This window comes from Chiloscyllium punctatum, chromosome 12 (assembly GCF_047496795.1).
Source record: "Chiloscyllium punctatum isolate Juve2018m chromosome 12, sChiPun1.3, whole genome shotgun sequence".
Lineage (NCBI taxonomy): Eukaryota > Metazoa > Chordata > Chondrichthyes > Orectolobiformes > Hemiscylliidae > Chiloscyllium > Chiloscyllium punctatum.
The window spans coordinates 24963306-24981318 of NC_092750.1; the positions used below are offsets into that span (position 1 = coordinate 24963306).

Here is an 18013-nt window from a genome sequence, read left to right on the forward strand (position 1 = left end):
GCTGTAGGTGCTTCCCCAGCCATTATGTACAATATCAGGCTTGAACTTTCCAATTCTTTACACTTTCACCTTTTCTGGTGAATTCTGACCTACTAAAGTGAAACTGTTTCAACTTCCACAGGAGTCGTATCAGAGGATTGGAAGGAGGCGAATGCTGTTCCTCTTTTCAAGAAGGGCAATAGGGAAATCCCTGGCAATTACAGACCAGTCAGTCTTTCGTCTGTGGTCAGCAAAGTTTTGGAAAGAATTCTGAGGGATAGGATTTATGACTATTTGGCAAAGCATAGCGTGATGAAAGGCAGTCAGCATGGCTTTGTGAGAGGCAGGTCATGCCTCACAAATCTTATTGAGTTCTTTTGAGGAGGTGTCAAGACAGGTTGACGACAGTCGAGCAGTGGATGTGGTGTATGTGGACTTCAGCAAGGCATTTGATAAGGTTCCCCATGGTAGGCTCATCCATAATGTCAGGAAGTGTGGGGTACTGGGAGATTTGGCTATCTGGATTCAGAACTGGCTGGCTGACAGAAGGCAGAGAGTGGTTGTAGATGAGAAGTATTCTGCCTGGAGGTCAGCGTTGTGGTGTCCTGCAGGGTTCTGTTCTTGGGCATCTGCTCTTTGTAGTTTTTTATAAATGACTTGGATGAGGAGGTTGAGGGGTGGGTTAGTAAATTTGCAGATGACACAAAAGTTGGAGGTGTCGTTGATAGTATCGAGGGCTACTGTAGGCTGCAGCGTGACATAGACGGGATGCAGAGCTGGCATGAGAAATGGCAGATGGAATTCAACCTGGATAAATACAAAGTGATGCATTTTGGAAGGTCGAACTCAAATGCTGAATATAGGATTCTTGGCAGAGTGGAGGAACAGAGGGATCTGGGTGTGCAAGTACATAGATCCCTCAAAGTTGCCACCCAAGTGGATAGGGTTTTTAAAAAGCATATGGTGTTTTGGCTTTCATTAACAGGGGGATCGAGTTTAAGAGCCACGAGGTTTTGCTGCAGCTCTACAAGTCCCTGGGGAGACTACACTTGGAATATTGTGTCCAGTTCTGGTTGCCCTACTATAGGAAAGATACAGAGGCTTTGAAGAGGGTGTAAAGAAGGTTTACCAGGATGCTGTCTGGACTGGATGGCTTGCCTTATGAAGAAAGGTTGAATAAGCTCGGAGTTTTCTCTCTGGAGAGAAGGGGGGGTGGGAGACCTGATCAAGGTGTACAAAATAATGAGTGGTAAGGATAGAGTCAATAGCCAGAGACTTTTCCCCAGGGCAGGATTGACTGGCACGAGGAGTCATAGTTTGAAGATATTAGGAGAAAAGTATAAAGGAGACGTCAGAGGTAGGTTCTTTATGCAAAGAGTTGTGAATGCATTGCCAGCTGTGGTGGTGGAAGCAGAGTCATTGGGGACATTTAAGCGACTGCTGGACATGCACATGGGATAGCAGTGAGTTGAGGGGTGCATAGGTTAAGATACAATACTTTACATTAGGATTAAATCTTGGCACACCATCGTGAGTCAAAGGGCCTGGTACTTTTCTATGTTCTACGTTTCAACTGTTTTGCCTCCACTAAGTAAAAGTCTATTGACGTGTGTTATCTGGCATCATGTGATAGTAGACTAATTTGGCAAGATATTTTGATTATTGACTGGTGGTATTTGTCAAACATTATTCTAGCATTTGAGCAGTAGAGGAGAGAAAGTGTTATTGTTCTCAAGGCCACTTATTTAAAGTGATAACCTGACACTTCTATCTCCCACTTAGGAAAGAAAACTTCTAGCAATGGGAAATATCATCCTCTTGTTTTTCTGCTAAGAATCAAGCCAATATTCTCCATTCAATAACCTTCTGGGTTACCAGAAGATAAAGTAACTGGAAAGTTAACTACTTCATTGAAATTTGTTAACTACTCTGCAACTGCAGGCTTGCTTTTAAAAGGTTAGACATTGAGTAATTAATATTTTTCTCAATTGCCATGCAATTTGAATTGCTACTTGATGCAGTTGATTATTTGACGAAGATTTTATAGCCAAGTAATGAGTGAACAAGATTTCCTATTGCTACCAAATAAATTCTCAGTAACTATTTTATAAGCTATTGCTATTATTTATTATTAATATTAATATCTCAGACTGAACTTCTAATGAGAAGTTTGAGCTATCAATGCATTAAGAAAAAATGACATCAAGATTTCAGGTTTTGAATCATTCCCTGTAAAAGGGGGAAAAAAACACTAAACGCTGTTTTCATACTATACTTGTACATTACTGAAAAGAGATTAGTCATTCAGCATTTAGTGCAACCAGAAATTACGCTCACCTAAGTGGATACTTCACCTTCCAAGATCCAGTCCAAAGGTCTTGTTTGGCTTCCAGTGCTTTGCTGCTTTTTCACTTTTCTCGGCAGATAAATTCTGAAGCCGCTGGTCAGGATTAAACTGCAGATTTTTTTCCTTCTGTCTCAAGCTTGGTGAATCTTTTGTTCAAGCTCTCATAAACAGACCCCTCCATTTGAAAGCAAAATCCCATCTGCATCCTGCATGTTGAACAATATTCTGTATTTTCTCTGCTTCAGGTGCAGGACTAGCTGCCTCTTCTTCTGCTCTGCCTCTCAAATGGACTAAACAAAACAAAGTGCTGCCTGCGTGTGATGCTCATTGATTTGAGGTGAAGTCTGAAACTTGATCTCTCAAATGGCTATCTTTGACAAGGTGAAACAAATTCACCTTGGATATAAGTGATATTCTAATTAGCTATCTTTGAGTCTAACTCCTTTTTCATCTTACTGCACAAGTTACAGTATAGATTTATACAGTATAGATTCCAGGCTGTCTTTGTGATGTACACTGAAACTGCTCCCAATGTCTCAAGCATAAATATCTCGTACCACATTCTCGGTGAAACAATGCTAGCCTCTTGTGATCTCTAGCTTTGAAATCGATGTTTTGGGCAAAAGCCCTTCATCAGGATTCCTGAATCAGGAAGCTACTTGAATGCTGCCTGAACTGCTGTGCTCTTCCAGCACCACTAATCCAGAATCTGGTTTCCAGCATCTGCAGTCATTGTTTTTACCGTCTTGTGATCTCTATGCAGCTTATGAAGCAACACTAGTTTCATCACCACTTGCATACTGAAACTTTTAAACAATAAATTAACTGATTTGCACAAGTGCAAATGATCCAATGGGAAAAAAAAATCATTAATTATCATGCTGGCCAAAATCAGTGTTTCTAATTTAGTCTTATACAAATTATTCTGTATGTCGTAATATGAGATCTGAATTCTGTGAATGAACAGGAGTCAGTTTTATTGAACACAACTATTTGCTGAAGATGGTAAGAAAGGATGTTTCTGGAACCTTACAGACCTTAGCTCCAATTGCATGCAATCTGATGCTACTAACCAAAGGCTCTTTGCACTGAGAATTCTCAGTATAGAGGTATAATTCCCTTTTTTACTATCATGTCAAATATTATTCAAAACACACCTGGACAGTTATAGAACAAGGAAGGATTGTGAACGATCAGTGTTGTTACAGATTTGAATAACATTACTGCAAAGACATGACTCAACCTTAACATTAGATTGCTGATTCGAAACAAGTCATTCTCTTTTCCCAACTGCAACGATGAAGGATTTAAATAAAAATAAAACCGAAGTTAGTTTTGCATACTATTTATTCTTACATGGTGCACTTTATGTTTTTGGATTGTGCTCAGTGCTGATAGTTAGTGAAATGCATTAGCATTATCCCACATGGGTTTGGCAATTAAAATCACTTGATTCATATTTTGATGTGACTGATTTTAAGCAGGATGTTGGTCAGAACATCTGGAGAACATCCTACTTGTTCAACAGTTGCAAAGGATCTTTAACACTACTGAACTACTAAAGCCTTATTTAACATCAAAATCATTGCACCTATTCAGAACTGTCTGTAGCAATTTATTTTAAAAAAATGTACTTTCATTTATATGGTGCCCACTACATTTTCACGCTTTCGCAAAGCTTTTCACAGCGAATTAATTATTCTGAGGCATAATAACAACAATGCAGCCAATTTACATGCAGAAAGATGTGACAAATGCCAATGACTTAATAATTGATCATGGATGGTTTTGATTGTTTAGAGGTAAATGTTGACCATAACACACACTCTCTGATCTCATTTTCTTTTATTCATTCATGGGATGTGGGCTTTGTGACTGGGCCAGTATTTATCACTGTCAAGAAGATGGTGGTGAGCTGTCATCTTGAACTCCTGCAGTCCTTGGGGTGTGGATGCTGTTAGGAAGGGAAGGCCCAGTTCCAAGTGCGAGAGGTTTAGATTGACCTTGGTTCAACTATAAGACACCACCCACATAAATGTAACATGCAATCACTAAGTATCTGAACTGTCCGCCTGAGTTTATTCTCAAATACCCATTTGAACCCACAACCCACTGTTCTGTTGGGCTAGAATGCTACTAACTGATTATGATATTGCAGTCGCTAGCATGGCAGTTGCTATGCTTCACTTAGGAAGTAACTTGTAATGGTTTACAGGAAAATTTGATGATTAATATATATCAATCATTTTCCTGACAGTGGGCTTTGACTTTGATGTATAATTGTGCAATTGGAGTCATAGAGATGGACAGCATGGAAACAGACCCTTCAGTCCAACTTGTCCATGCTGATGAAATATCCCAACCCAATCTAGTCCCACCTACCAGCATCTGGCCCATATCCCTCCAAACCTTTCCTGTTCATATACCCATCCAGATGCTTTTTAAAATTTGCAATTGTACCAGCCTCCACCACTTCTTCATCTGGCAGCTCATTCCACACACATACCACCCTCTACGGGGAAAAAGTTGCCCCTTAGGTCTCTTTTATATCTTTCCCCTCTCACCCTAAAGCTATGGCCTCTAGTTCTGGACTCCCCCACCCCAGGGAAGGGACTTTGTCTATTTATTCTATCCATGCCCCTCATGACCTTATAAACTGCTATAAGGTCACCCCTCAGGTTCCAGGGAAAACAGCCCCAGCAAATTCAACATCCCTCTATACTCTCATCCTCCAACCCCGGCAACATCCTTTTAAATCTTTTCTGAACCCTTTTAAGTTTCACAACATCTTCCCGATAGGAAGGAGCCCAGAACTACGTGCAATGTTCCAAAAGTGGCCTAACCCCCTCTACAGCTGCTACGTGACCTCCTAACCCCTGTACTCCATACTCTGACCAATAAAGAAAAGCATACCAAACACCACCTTCACTATCCTGTCTACCTGTGACTCCACTTTCAAGGAGCTATGAACCTGCACTCCAAGGTCTCTTTGTTCAGCAACACTCCCGAGGACCTTACCATTAAGTGTATAAGTCCTGCTAAGATTTGTTTTCCCAAAATTCAGTTCCTTGAATTTATCTAAATTAAACTCCATTTGCCACTTCTCAGCCCATTGGTCCATCTGATCAAGATCCCATTGTAATCTGAGGTGACCTTCTTCACTGTCCACCACACCTCCAATTTTGGTGTCATCTGCAAATGTACTAACTATACCTCTATGCTCAAATCCAAATCATTTACATAAATGACAAAAAGTAGTGGACCCAGCACTGATCCTTATGGCACATCACTGGTCACAGGCCTTCAGTCTGAAAAACCACCCTCCGTGTCTACCTTTTCAGCTAGTTCTGTTTCCAAATGGCTGGTTCTCCCTGTAATCACTTCCCTAGCTTCCCACAGAGTTCTAGAGTACTCCTGATCAGGTCCTGGGGATTTATCCACCTTTACCCCTTTCAAGACACCCAGCACTTCCTCCTCTGTAATATGGACATTTTTCTAGATGTCACCATCTATTTCCCTACATCCTATATCTTCCATGTCCTTTTCCACAGTAAATACTGATGCAAAATACTTGTTTAGTATCTCCCCCCACTTCTCCCCCACCTCCAATCTCTTGCAGCTCCACACAAAGGCTGTCATGCTGATCCTTGAGGGGCCCTATTCTCCACCAAGTTGCCCTTTTGTCCTTCATTATTTGTAAAAACCCTTTGAATTCTCTATTTGCCAAAGCTATCTCATGTCCCTATTTGCCCTCCTGATTTCCCACTCAAGTATACTCCAACTGCCTTTATGCTCTTCTAAGGATTCATTTGATCTATCTTGTCTATACCTGACATATGCTTCCCTTTTCTTGACCAGATCCTCAATTTCTCTCGTCATCCAGCATTCCCTATACCGACCAGCCTTTCCTTTCACCCTGACAGGAATATACTTTCTCTGGACTCTCGCTATCTCATTTCTGAAGGCTTTCCATTTTCCAGCTGTCCCTTTACCTGTGAATATCTGCCCCCAGTCAGCTTTTGAAAGTTTTTGCCTAATACTGTCAAAATTAGCCTTCCTCCAAATTAAAACTTCAACTTTTAGATCTGGTCTAGCCTTTTCCATCACTTTTTTAAAAACTAATAGATCATGATCGCTGGCCCTAAAGTGCTCCCCACTGACAACTCAGTCACCTGCCCTTTACAAATTCCTCTCCACCTAAACCCTTAACACTATGGCAGTCCCAGTCTATGTTTGGAAAGTTAAAATCCCCTACCATAGCCACCCTATTATTCTTACAGGTAACTGAGATCTCCTTACAAATATTTGTTAAATCTGCATACAACTTTTACCACTAACCTGTATGTTTGTCAAGTTCAGGAAGGTGACTTTTTGATTTATTTTCTTCAGAGGATGTGGATATCATTGGCTGGCCCAACATTTATTGCGCATCCCAAGCTATCTTTAAGAAGGTAGTAGTGAGTTGCCTTCATGGATTGCTGCTGCCCCATTTGCTGCAAGTATATCCATAATATTAGATTAGATTACATACAGTGTGGAAACAGACCCTTCGGCCCAACAAGTCCACACCGCCCCGCCGAAGCGCAACCCACCCACACCCCTACATCTATACTCCAGTTCAATTACAAGAGTTAGTTTTCCTTACTATTGCCCCCTCAACATCCCTACATCTACCCCTTACCTAACACTACGGGCAATTTAGCATGGCCAATTCACCTGACTGGCACATCTTTGGAGTGTGGGAGGAAACCGGAGCACCCGGAGGAAACCCACGCAGACACGGGGAGAATGTGCAAACTCCACACAGAGAGTCGCCCGGGAAATGAACCCGGGTCTCTGGCGCTGTGAGGCAGCAGTGCTAACCACTGTGCCACCGTGCCGCCCACTAGCTTGTAGCACTGGGAGTAATCCAAATATTACTATCCTTGAGGACCTCCTTTTTAAATTTCTGCCTAACTCTCTGTAATCTCCCTTCAGAATCTCAACTTTTTCCCTCCCTATATTCTTAGGGAGGAAGTTCCAGAATGTTGACTGAGTGAAATTGAAGGGATGGAAATATATTTCCAAGGTATGATGGTGAGTGTCTTGGAGGGGAACTTGCGGGTGATGTTTTTCCCACATATCCATATTTGTTAGTCCTTGTCCTTCTATATGGTAATGGTCATGGATTTGGAGAGTGCAGCTGAAGGAGACTCGGTGACTTTCTGCAGTGCTTCTTATAGCTGTGCACTGCTGCTACTGAGCCTCGGCAGTGGAAGGTATGGATGTTTGGGAATGAATCAAGCATGTTGTTTTATCTTGGATGGTGTCAAACCCCTTGAGTGTGAGGAGTATTCCTTCACACTCCTGAGTTGTGCCTTCTCGGAACTGGACAGACTTCGGGGAGTTTGGGGGTGACTTAGTCTCTTGTTGGAGATGATCATTGCCATGCACTTATGTGGTCTCTGTTATGTGTCACTTGTCAGCCCAAACCTGGATTTTGTGCAAGTCTTATTGTATTTGAACATGGACTGCTTCAGTGTCTGAGGAGTTGTGAATGGTGCAATCATCTGCAAACGTCCCTACTTTTGACCTTACGACGAGGGAACGTTGTTGATGAAGCAGCTGATGATGATTGAGCCTAGGGCATTACTCTGAGGAATGACTGCTGAGATGACTGACTTCCTAACCACCATAACATGTTCCTTTGTACCCAGGTATCACTACAACCAGCAGAGAATTTTTCCTAATTCCTATTGACTCATTTTGCTCAGACTCCTTGACACCATACTCTGTCAAATGCAGACTTGATGTCAAGAGCAGTCACACTCTCACCTCCCTTCTGGTATCTGGCTCGTATGTCAGTGTTTGTCTATGAAGCTTGGCTGCAATATGGTAATGTGCTATGAGACCCTGATGGAATCCAACCTGAATGTCAATGAGCAGATTATTGCTGAGCAAATGGTGCTTTATAGCACTGTTGACACCTTCCATCACCTTGCTATTGACAGAGTGGACTGGGACAGTAATGGGCTGGATTTGTTCTGCACTTTGGGTACAGGACTTACTTAGGCAATTTCCATATGGTCGGGCAGGTGCCAGTGTTTTAACTGTATTGGAACACTTGACCAGAGGTGCAGCAATTTCAATGGCACAAGGCTTTGTTACTATTGCTGGAATGATGTCAGGGCCAATGCCTTTTCAGTGCCCAATGCCTCCACCTATTTCTCGATATCATGTGGAATAAATTGGCTGAAAATGATCCTTAGTGACGCTTGGGATCTCTGCAGGAGACCAAGCTGGATCATCCACTTGGCACTTGTAGCCAAAGATTAATGCAAAATCTTCAGCCTTATCTTTTTGCAATGATGTACCGAGCATTCCCAATAATCAGAATGGGGATGTTTGCTGAGCTTCCTCCTCAGGCAAGTTGTTGAATTTTCCACAGCCATTCACGACTGGATGTGGCAGGACTGCAAGAGTTTAGATCTGATCAATTCATTATGGGATCTTTTGGCCATGTCTATAGTGTGCTGTTTATGATGTTTGGCATGCAAGTAGCCCTGCTTTGTAGCTTCACCAGGTTGATACCTCACCTTACTTCAGGTATGCCTGGCCTGCTCCTGGTGTACCCTCCTGCACTCTCCATTGAACCAGGGTTGATCCCCTGTCTTGATGGTAATGGTCAAGTGGAGGATATGCCAGGCCATAAGGTTGCAAATTCTGTTGGAGTAAAATTCTGCTGCTACTGATAGCCATGCTGGAATTGTGAGATCAGTTTGAAGTCTATCCCGTTTAACATAGTGATATTGTCATACAAGACAATGGATGGTATCCTCAAATGCAGATGGGACTCTGTCTCTACAAGGACTGTCTGGTGATTACTCATAGCAATACTGTCATGCACACAACTTGTCCTTTTAGCACCCTACCAGCTTTGTCAGTATTGGTGCTGCTAAGTCACTGTTGGAGACAGGCATTGAAGTCCGCTCTTAAAATACATTCTGCACCCTTGCCACGCTCGGTACTTCCTCCAAGTGGTGTTTAACATGAGGTACTGATTCATCAGCTGGCTGGAGCTGTACGTGATAATCAGCAGATTTCCTTGTTCAGGTTTGACCTGGAGTCATGAGACTTCAAGGGGTCCAGCGTCTATATTGAGGACTTACAAGGCCACTCGCTCCTCACTGTGTATATTGTGTCACCAGCTCTGCTAGGTCTATCCTGCTGTTAGGAGAGACATATTCAGGGATCTTGTGGTGTGTATGACTGCCAGGCTGTCACTTGATTAGATTGTGAGTCAGCTCTTCCAAAATTAGCATTATATCCAGAGGTTTCTTAGGAGGACTTTGCAGGATTGACACGGTTGAGTTTTCCATTGTCGTTTCTGGTGCCATAGCAAATGTGAAGTGGGTATGTCTACTTTCATTTCTTAAGTCTTTTTAGCAGCTGATCCAATTGGCTTGAGGGCAGATAAGAGTCAACCACATTGCTCTGCTCTGCATCTGGAGTCACATGTAGGCCATACCAGGTAAGGGCTACCATGGTGGAATTAAAATCCAGGTCCCTTGAATATTTATTTATTTATTTATTTATTGGATTTTTGGACTACACATTCAGTAACAGTACCACTATCTTCCCCCTAGTACTAAGTCCTGTAGGATTTATATCGTTTGCATTTGGAATGATTGGTTCCTAATACTATCCTTTTTATTGTGTTGTTTCAAAACTCATGGATTTATGTTGGTTAAGTCTATAAGTACTGAAATGTGATAATGCTTGATTCTCAGTAACCTAAACATTTATGGTTAGGTTACAATGAAGATCTAGTCTTTCAAATTGGAAGGAATGGGAGGATGTTGAGGCGGCAATAGCAAGGAAAACTAACTCTTGTAATTGAACTGGAGTATAGTTGTATAGTAGTCTGGCTCACCCAGCAGTCACAGGATTTGCACTTTCCCTGGTAATGTCTGTTTCCCAGCCTAGACTTCCTGGAATTCCATCAGAAGTGAACTCAAGTGGTCTAAGTCATTCAGCAAAAGACGATCATAGCAAGAAACTCGCAGATGTTTGATACTTTTCTTTCAGCAAGAACCTAGACCCTGGAGATGAATAATCTCTGTCCAATCAGCCCTGCAAAAGAATGGATTGTGAAGATAAGCCTTTTCATCACAAGGATTGGTGTTCAGGAAAGCACTCACCTCGAATTGCGGAAAGATTACAGAATTGCAGAAAGTTAGTGCAAGGCATCAACACTTTTTTTTTCATGGTGTTCTTAACAGGATTATAGCTGCCAAATATATGATGGCCACTTCAGGGAGATTTGATTTTGTTTCAGGATTTTTATTTAGATGCAGTCAGCAAATTGTAAGTATGAACTATACTCCTCAATCGGGAACTCACCAAACAAGCTGGGAAATTAATCATGCCTGCATTTTTTAAGAAAGCCCACAGCCCTCGCTTTTAAGACAAGGAATTAACACATTGTACCAAAAACAATTCTTTATAAAAATGTCTGCATATCATTTTTGTACTATCTACACAATTCTTTTTAAATAGAATACCATTTGCTATGTTTAGAATTTACCAATATACTTTATGAATTGTTGGAATAGTTGAATATACAAGAGAAACTAACCATTCTGATACATACTTGCCAAATACTGCATTAAATTAAGTGATTTGTGTGACATCTACGCCAGCAAGTACTTCCATTTGGAAATCTTTTCTGGCTCAACACCCACAATAAGTACTATAGAAGCGTGTTCCAGTTATCCACCCAGATTACCCAGCCAATAACTTTGGGTGTCCTTAAATTATGATGATAATGGCTGCCTTCCAATTTGTGCCACTGACAGTTGGTGGGCAAAATCTTTATGGACAGAGATGCAGAGAGTAGTGCGTTTCCTGTTAACATCTATGTTTGTGACATCCAGCTATTTCAGCCAGGATCTGGGTTTGAGGTCCACACAAAAATTGGGCTGGACTAAAACCTCAGTAGTTTATTATGCTTCCATTCTGTACACTATTTTGGTATCGCAAAATGAAGAATGGGGGATATGAACATTTTCCCCAGTGGGTCTTCATTCAGTTAATACTTCTCTGCAGAAGCATTAAATGTCAGAAACAAGTAAATTCTTTTGAGATGCTGAGTAGAATTTATTATGCTGTATTAAGCTGGAAATTTAGGTAGGCTGATGGAATTTTAATCTTCCCCCTACTGATTCTTGTTCAAGAGTGAAAAGAAATTATAGCTGCCTGGGGGTGCTGTAGGCTACTTTTGGTTGGACATATTGGGCTCTTGTACTGAATAGATGACTTGTTAAATCTCTCTGAAACTCTGCACTTGGCTTTAATGCACAATATAATTATAATCCAGCAGAATTAGAACATCTAACTGTACCCTATAATTAGTGAGTATGCTACAGAACAAGAAGATCTTGACAAACAAATACATCAAAATAATAAAAGAAATAGTTAGGCACTCTTTATCTACACAGGATGCAAACTTTTTTTTAAAACTAAAACATCTGCGCAACAGGATATTTCAACCTCTTTAAAAGGAAAAGAAGTCAGTGTTTGTTAGGCTATCGTTATTGTCTGTTATGTCCTGAAATTAATAGTCTGCCTTCAAAAAGGAATGGATGCCCTGAGTAAGTCTCAGTAACCTGTGACAGTCGGCTTAGACCTAGCTAGATTTTGGGTCTTGAAGGAGGAAGAAAGAAGTGCTCAGTTCGCATCCTTGTGAAGACGCTTAATCAAGCTGCTTCTGCCAGAGAATCACCTTTTATTGAGATAATGTCACAAATACACAGCAGTTCAGTAGCAGTGCTGAGCTAATTTTTTGAGTTTAGTTCTTCCTTTGTAGAAGACTAGTATCTCCCTCTTCAATTCTGTTATGATTTGTCTACATGTAAGCTTGACATTGCTGAAATATTTTCTGGATTCATAAAGTTCTTTTTTAAGGGTTGCCTTTTAGGATTTTAAACTGAAGTGATGCAATTGAAGATTTGTTGCCAATAGTTTGTACGAATGACAACCTTGTGTTTGCAAATCACAAGTAAAAATTGGAATGCAATGGAAAGAGGTTGAAAACTTAAACTTGATTTCTTGTTGAAACAGAATTTGATGACTTGTGTTCACTAAGTTGCCTGTTGTTGAATGCAACTTGTTCCCACCTTATGTCAGTATCAAACGCTTCCATTTTTGGGCAGGATGCAGATGCTGAGCAATGTTCGCTTTTTACTGTCCTGAAAAGCACCTCCTTGAAGTGATTCACTTTTTAAACTTTTAATTCCTCTAAGGATTTCAGGGAGGTAGTTGAAATCATAGCTGTTGCTGCAATATTTGTGCTAGAGACAATAGCTGATGATGTAAGTCTTCGCAACACGTAGCTGGAGAAAGTAATGGTTAATCAAGATTGGATGTTGAATAACTAGTCTGGTAGTACAGAGGCAGAAGGGGTTGAGTTAACACCAATTTGCTGGATGACTGGTATACAATACAGAATGGTGCCCACAGAGTTGGTTCAATTCCGGCACTGGCTGAGTTCACCAAGAAGGACTCTCCTCAACTTTTTTGAGGTGTAGTAACTATCTGGTTAAATCACCGCCAGTTGTTTCTCTAATGAGAAAGCAGTTCTACGGTTTGGTAGGACTTTGGCAACTTTATAGAGGCAGTGGAAAGCCTAAAGGAGGTGTTGGAATGATGGTTTGATATTTTTATCCATCTCTGTGTAAGCTGGTGCTCTGTCTGTTGATGATGTCTCTAAACAGCAGCATGCAACAGAGGAAGAGCACAAGGTTAGATCCTCTGCAGAGTCCAGAGATGGTAGGGTTGGACAGAGAAACTATTGCTGGATGTACTCTGTATATCATTAGAAAGGAACAAGAAAAAGTTACCTAAAAAGTAAATGAAAGTAATTCTATTCAGCTGGGTAACATTGAAAAAGCATGCTGAGGTTGATTAATCCTCCTCAATACCTTTACATTAACGTACCACAGTTACAGTCATTGAGGAGGTTGAGGATTTGGAAGGTAAGAGCAAGTTGCAGCCATTTGGAGAGGAACAAGAGGTTATAGATGCTGTAGTTGGTCAACAGAGATGCGGTCAGTTATGTTTTTTTAAGGGTGACAGCCTTGAAAAGAAATCCTTTACAAAATCAGCCAATGTGTGTATGGGTTGGTTTGGAGTAGAGGGATTGGGGTGTACGTCATTGGTGGGGTACTGGGGCATGCAGAAATTTGTGTGATCATTCGTTTGTTAGTAAAAGGGGCAAGAGATCAGGAGGTTGGTTTGCTGGATAGGTAGAGCTTGTAGAGGCATAAGTGATGACAAACTAACAAAGAAAGTAAGAATCTTCTGGTCAATTATTAGACAGAACCCTGGATTAGGCAAACTGGTTCTATAATTTAAAAGGATTATGCCTTCCTTGGGTGTAGTCATGCTTTGTGGGATCATAGAACATACCTGAGAGGCAGAGGACAAACTCCAATCTATACCGGGCATTAATTATCAGTTTGGGCTGAGCAGCCAACCAGCAAATTCCACCCCTGAAGGCAGAAACCTTGCGTGCAAGGACGTTCTGCAGTGTTTACAAAGGTTGATGAAACTGACAAGCCAGGTAGATTCGCCAAGAAAGTATGTAAAACAGTCACAAATGAATGCGAATGCAATTGTTTAGCAGGATATGCTGGATCCAGATAACAACCTAATCTGATTCAACAAAACACTGCTGTGTTATCGTCAGAATATTTGCCCTCTTGGAAATTCTCTCAAATGATCTCAGAACAAGCTTCCATATGGGATGAATTAGCATTTATTACTCTTGTTATTTTCAAGATTTGGATAAAAATCTAAAGGGAATTCAGGAGGGTATGTTGACTTTTAGTTTTAGCTTTGGATCAGCCTACAATGCAATGTAAATTAAATGCAGGATGAAGACATATTTAGGAAAATTTCTTTGCATCTTGTCATTATTTGACATTAATAGATTACTTTCAAAAATGGTCTCAAATATCCCTGTCTCTGCAATCTCCTCTATCCATATTTCAAGACGGTGCCAAAGCATGGCGACATTTTGTGATCTTATTCTTACATATCGTATAATCGTTCTGCTCTTCTAAACCTCAATTCTAAGTCTATCAGAATTACTAACAATCTTCTCTTAAATCTATTTTCAGGTTTTAAGAGTCTATGACCAATGAGGTTTACCTACTGATGCAGAAATGCAAACCCAGGGGAACTAAGGACCTACCAGCTTCCTGCAAGCCTGATCTCCTAGTGGAAACCCAGAACTGAGGCCTGACCAGCGTGGGAACAAGACCTGACCCCATGGAGCCCAACATCAAGGAGGCCTGACCAGACTGACTGCAAGACCCCCTGCAGTGATTGTGAATGTACCTAGCGCCCAGGTGCAAATACACCTATTTAACTTGCCAGTGCTGGAACTGCAAGCCCAGATATCTTCTGGTCTTTCGCAGGCCTGACCTCCTCAGCCACTTCTTGAACGTTTTGCAATTATTTACTGGTGCAATATGTCCACAGCAGGTGCCATCTCCCTGGCCCTACATTCATCCTTGGAACATCTGGATAACAAGGATACCTGTCAGACTACGAATTATTGATGACATCATTCCAAACAAGCCCATCTCCAATCTAGGTCTCTGCTTCCCCTTGCCCAATGTAAGTGGATCCTTGACTTCCTGACCCATTGACCACAATCAGTAAAAACAGGTGATGACACCTCCGCTATAGTCCTTATACACTCATGAATGTGTGGTCAAATCCCACCCCAGCTCAATTTACAAGTTTGCTGATGATACCAATATTGTCTTCCGGATCTCAAACAAGGATGAGACTGAATGTAGGAGAGAGTTGCGTGCTTAGTGGCAAGATGGAGAGATTGGTCTTTACACAAACATCGGGAAAATGAAGGAGTTGATCATTGAGTTCAGGAAGCAGAGTGGAGTGCAAGCCCCTGTCTGCGTCAACAGTGATTTAGGTGGAGATGGCTGAGTGAGTCGAGTTCCTGAGAGTGGTGATCACCAACAATTTGTCCTGGTCCAGCCACGTTGACACTATGGTGAAGAAAGCACAAGGATGCATCTACTTCCTCAGCAGGCTAAGGAAATGCAGCATGTCCACAAGTCTCTTGTATCAATGCACTATAGAAAGTGCTCTATCTGGATGCATCACAGCATGGTATGACATCTGCTCTTCCCTAGAACTCAAGAAACTGTAGAGTGTCATGAAGACAGCCCAGACCATCATGCAAACCAGCCTCCCATCTATTGATTCGACCTGTACTTCCTGCTGCGTCGGGAAAGCAAGCAACATAATCAACGACCACTCCCACCCCAGTTATACTCTCTCTCAACTTCTTCTGTCATGCATGAGATATAAAAGTTTGAATATATGTATGAATAGATCAAAAACAGCTGCTTCTCTGCTGTTATCAGACTTTTGAATAGGCCTCTCGACTGTTAATTTTGATCTCTTCTGCACCTTTTCTGTGGCAGTAACATTGTTCTGCTACCCTGATGCACCTTGCATGGAAAATCAGCATGCAAAATAATGCTTCATGGTATTTTGCAACAATAAACCAATCAGTCAGCCTGACAACCTTTCTTGATGTCCATGTTCCTTGCATTCTGAGTTTTGCATGTCCCCAGTCATAACTGCTTCAATGTTGGTGGCTGTGCTTTTTGTTACCCAGACCAAAGCTCTGGCATTCCCTCCTTGGGGTGGCACAGTGGCTCAGTGGTTAACACTGCTGCCTCACAGTGCCAGGAACCTGGGTTCAATTCCTGCCTTGGGTGACTGTCTGTGTGGAGTTTGCACATGCTCCCCATTTCCTCCCACAGTCCAAAGATGTGCAGGTTAGGTGAATTGGCCATGCTAAATTGCCTGTAGTGTGAGGTGCATTAGTCAAGGGAAAACGTAAGGGAATGGTCTGGGTGGGTTGCTCTTCAGAGGGTCGGTGTGCACTTGTTAGGCTGAAGGGCCTGCTTCCAATCTGTAGGGAATCTAATCTAAAACAAATCTCTCTAAACCCCTTCCTTTCATTTAAAACACTTCTCTGATCGAGTTTTTGATCATCTGATATACAATCGCTTTGTGGGGCTTGGTTGTATACTTTTGTAATGTTCTTATGAAGTCCCTGAATGTTTCATTTTGCTATATGAATGTTATTTTTAATATAAAACACTTGTTTAAAAAATCTGAACAAATCTGTGAAACTGCTTAAGAAAAGGCAAAAATAAATGAGCTATATGCTAAAATAGTGAATTGGCATTTTATTTTTTAAAAAGTGATGTGCATTATTCTGTTCTTGAAATTAAACCTTGAGGAACACAGGAGGGCCATTGCTGATCTTTTAGTTGGAGAGTAGGCTTGTGAATGTGGTTTCAATTCTGTGATCTCAAGGCCACTGTAGGTCAACTGAAAGTATTTAAGGGGTGGTATAGTGGTTAGCACTGCTGCCTCACAGCTCCAGGGATCCAGCTTCAATTCCTGCCTCTGGTGACTATCTGTGTGGAATTTGCACATCCTCCCTGTGTCCGCATTGGTTTACTCCATGTTCCTCCAAAGGTGTGCGGACTGGGTAGATTGGCCATGTTAAATTGTCCATAGTGTCCAGGGATGTTTTATGTTAGGTGGATTAGCAATGGGAAATATCTCTGTAACAAGACATGTTAAGGAAACTGCAAAAAATCATTTTAATACAGCAACATTTATATAAATTAAGTAAATAAATTTAGATGGTTTTCTGTCCTTTTCACTGAGAATATTTCTGTCTGGCCTAATGCACTGGTTATTTCCTGCTCTTCCCTACCCCAAACCAAAAACATCTGATATTTTAAAAGATTCTATTAGAGAAACTTTATGAAGGCATAGAACATAGAAAAATACAGCGCAGTACAGGCCCTTTGGCCCTCAATGTTGCACCGATCCAAGCCCATCTAACCTACACTAGCCCACTATCCTCCATATGCCTATCCAATGCCTCTTTAAATGCCCATAAAGAGGGAGAGTCCACCACTGCTACTAGCAGGGCATTCCATGAACTCCCGACTTGCTGAGTAAAGAATCTACCCCTAACATCTGTCCTATACCTCCCACCCCTTGATTTAAAGCTATGCCCCCTCGTAATAGCTGACTCCATACATGGAAAAAGGTTCTCATGGTCAACCCTATCTAAACCCCTAATCATCTTGTACACCTCTATCAAGTCACCCCTAAGCCTTCTTTTCTACAATGTAAACAGCCCCAAGTGCCTCAGCCTTTCCTCATACGATCTTCCTACCATAGCAGGCAACATCCTGGTAAACTTCCTCTGCACCCGTTCCAGTGCCTCCACATCCTTCCTATAGTATGGCGACCAAAACTGCACACAATACTCCAGATGCGGCCGCACCAGAGTCTTATACAACTGCAACGTGACCTCAGGACTCTGGAACTCAATTCCTCTACCAATAAAAGCCAGTACGCCATATGCCGCCTTCACTGCACTATTTACCTGGGTGGAAACTTTCAGAGATCTGTGTACATGGACACAAAGATCCCTCTGCTCATCCACACTACCAAGTATCTGACCATTAGCCCAGTACCCCATCTTTTTGTTACTCATACCAAAGTGAATCATCTCACACTTACCCACATTGAACTCCATTTGCCACCTTTCTGCCCAGCTCTGCAGCTTATCTA

At 41.6% G+C, this 18013-nt stretch overlaps 1 long non-coding RNA gene across 1 annotated transcript; it reads left to right on the forward strand.

Annotated features, from left to right (window-relative positions):
• The first annotated feature begins 1820 nt into the window (after window positions 1-1820).
• Window positions 1821-16587, forward strand: LOC140483471 (uncharacterized). The gene is made up of 2 exons (XR_011961969.1): window positions 1821-1935; window positions 14488-16587. It is a non-coding gene; the product is annotated as an uncharacterized lncRNA (long non-coding RNA).
• The last annotated feature ends 1426 nt before the right edge of the window (window positions 16588-18013 follow it).